Genomic DNA, 3,620 nt, shown 5'->3' on the forward strand with positions numbered 1-3,620 from the left:
ATTGTAGGCCTGCATCCATGTAGATCTTGTGTTACAGAAGGAACATGATGTCAGTGTCACTGACTTGGACTGAAATCAAAGATGCGGTCTTCAATGATTTGCAAAAGGTCGAAGATAATCCTAGTATTTGTTTCAATGTTCTGGTTGATATACCTTTGTACTTGTTCACACTTCAGGTGGCCATACTGGGAAGTGAACTTCTGACACTGACTTTTCCGAGCATGATATGTCTCCTTTTAGGTATTTACAGTGAGGAAGTACTTCTAGTTTAATAATACTGTAATATTTCTGTGAGCACAGATAAGATGAACAGACAATAAGACATTGTCTAAAGCAAAACATTCTTTTGCTTTTAGACTTTCTTTTTTTTTGGAGAAAAATTGAAAGTCCAATTATGAAATGGTCATAACATTATTATTTCTACAGACATGATGCTTTCTTATAAATAAATAAACTGTAGCTAAATTGTTCTATTTTTATGTTAAAACTTGCATGGATAGTAATTTAAGATTTTACAACGTGTTGTTACAGGAAATAGCACAATAAAAATTTAAACTAGTTAAAAATTCAAATTGGTAATTGCAAGCTAATTCAGGCACACAGTTTTAAAGTTTAAACTACATTTTGCTTCAGAACTGGGGCATGGTAGGACTTCGAGGAGGCCATGGAGAGAGACTTGGAGACTTGGACATGGAAAAAGACTGTTGGCCTTGAGGAGGTTCTGGCAAACCATTTGGCGATTCAGAAAAGAAAAGCATTCCCTGTTTCAGACTACGTGGTTTGGGTGGGGAACTGCTGACCCGAATTGAGAATATTGTTGTGGTGGAAGGAGCACATTGATAGCCTCCTCAAACCACCCTTCATGACCACCATTAACCCTCTAAGGTCCATACCCGCTACAGAGCGAGCGTTGACATGACACATTTAAGGGCTACTGTGACAGAAATGGCAGCATGCTGAGTGCTCATTTCAACTGGGTTGAAAAGCAAATAAAACCAGATTTATGAGAAATCATTTTTGCCATAATTTTTGTGAGCATTTTTATGTATTTGCTGCACATTCAGTGAACGTTTTGTGACCAGGAAGTGTTGAATCCAATATGACACCCATTTTTCTAAATTTCTCAAATGAGTCACTTTTCTAAAGCAACCCATAAAAAAATTTCAGTACGCGTGCGGAGACTTAGTGTGGTTAAAACCAGACCCTTGTCCTTTGCTTTGCTTTGTACGAGGTTCTGGACTCTTGACTAAAGAGAAGCGATTCTTGCTGGAGGCGTGGCCGCAGTTGAAGTTTAAAACGATTGGATCAATTGGCCGCGACGTATGTGTGCCAGCTCCACTGTGAAGGAGACTAAACTAAGAAGCTAACCCGAAATTGGGTGTGCTGTAAACAACCCTACTGAGAGGAGAGAAGTACCAAGCTGCTTTGTCAGACAAATTTAATTTAATTTGGAAGCCTTATCAACACAGACTGGCTTCATTCACTTCCTCCACTGTCATATGCTAAACTAACTAGCAGACACTGCGCAGAAAATCAACGTTCAAAACTTCTCCTTCTGTTTGCTGATTGGCCAAGGTGAAATAAAGTACAAGCAGACACTGCGCAGAAAATCAGTGTTGTCGTTCCAAACTCCGCCTTCTGTTCTCTGATTGGCCTGGACGAAATTCTCCTGAAGAAATCCTCACCTATGGGAGAAATCCCAGATGGACCAGTGAAGGGAAGGTAGAATTGAGCGGAACTGAGTAGGAAGGCAAGGGCCAGGCTAGTGGAGAGCGTGAGAGTGTTTTGGAGACTGGATGAGAATGAAGAGCAGTCAACATTTTGGTTGTGCTGAAAATAATGATACCAAATAAGGCCAGGTAGATAGTTTTTAAGGTGAAAATATAAGGGAAAATTCAAAATGAGCAAAAACTGCCATTTAGACCTCAGACTTTAGAGGGCTACAGAGGCAGAGTCTGAAGACATGGAAGAAGATGAGTCCATAATGATGGCAGAGGTCACCAAGGTAGTCAAAAAGCTCCTTGGTTGCAGGGCATCAGGGGTGGATGAGATTCGCCCTGAGATGCTGAAGGCTCTGGATGTTGTGGGGCTGTCATGGTTGATACATCAGTTCAACATCTCATGGAGGACTGGAACAACTGTTGTGGAGGGCAGACCTAGGTGGTGGTTCCCATGTTAAAAAATGGGACTGGAGAGTGTGCTATAACTATCGTGGAATCACACTTCTCGCCCTCCCCAGGAAGGTTTACTCCTGGATGTTGGAACGGAAGCTCAGATCGATAGTTGAACCTCGGATTCAATAGGAGCAGTGTGGCTTGCAAGAGTATGCTGCGGGAGTGTGGAGTGTCTGGGTTGCTACTAAGGATGATCCAGTCCCTGTATAACTAAAGCAGGAACTGTATTCTTGGCACAAAGCCGAGCTTGTTTTCACTGCAGGTTGGACTCCGTCAGGGCTATCGCTTGTCTCTGATCCTGCACCTTGAGACAGGATCTCACGGTGCAGTTGTGGAGAGTAGGGTGTCTGATTTGGGAACCACAGGGTCTCAACTCTGCTGTATGCAGATGATGTGGTTCTGTTGGCATCTTTGAACCAAGACCTTTAGCCTGCAATGGAGCAGTTTGCAGCTGAGTGTGAAGCGGCTGGGATGAAAGTCAGTTCCTCTAAGTCTGAGGTCATGGTTCTTGACTGGAAATTAGTGGAATGCCCCCTCCGGTTCAGGGGAGAGTCTCTGCCTTAAGTAGAGGAGTTTAAGTATCTGGGTGTCTTCACACGTGCTCGCAAGTGAAGGTAGGATGGAGCAAGAGATGAATCAATGGATTGGGGTCTTGTCCTCACGAGGATGTTGCTTTGGTCGATCATGGTGAAGAAAAAGCTGAGCTGAAAGGTAAAGCTCTCAATTTACCGGTCTATGTTCCAACCCTCACCGATGGTCACGAGGCATAGATCATGACCGAAAGAACGAAATCCCAGATACAAGCTGATGAAATGAGCGTCCTTCAAATAGGGTGAGGAACTCTATCATCTAGGGCAGTGGTTCCCAAACTTTTTATCTTCTGACCCACAAAATATTCATGGCAAAAACTTGTGACCCCAAATATTACTGGTCTGTGTACACAAACTTTGTTAATAACCATAAAAACACAGCTTGTACACAAATATAAATACTTATTTATACTTATTTTGTGTGTTTGTAATAATTATACGGAAAATATTACATCAGCAATTATTTTATTACCCTTTAAATTGATTTCTGGAGATTATCCAAGGTGCGTCATGACCCTTAATTGGGTCCCAAGCCCAACTTTGGGAACCAAAGTGCAGTGGTTCCCAAACTTTTCAGCTTTTTACCCACAAAATAACAGCAGCAGAGACCTGTGCCCACAGCTATTTTTGGATGATAAACATTTGTATCAGGTCATCTAAACATGGGCATAGTAACAATATTTTTATACTACATTTATCCATTTTAAATACACTAACCTCACTCCTTTGTAACAACTAAGGTAAAAATGTATTTAATTCTGAAAGTGTCCTGATGCATCTCAGTAATCCAGGTAGAAAAAATCAAAAAGAGACAATCAGTAGTTCCTCTGGATGGTTTTTCTTTAGTGAAACGTTT

This window comes from Austrofundulus limnaeus, unplaced genomic scaffold (genome assembly GCF_001266775.1).
Source record: "Austrofundulus limnaeus strain Quisiro unplaced genomic scaffold, Austrofundulus_limnaeus-1.0 Scaffold121, whole genome shotgun sequence".
Lineage (NCBI taxonomy): Eukaryota > Metazoa > Chordata > Actinopteri > Cyprinodontiformes > Rivulidae > Austrofundulus > Austrofundulus limnaeus.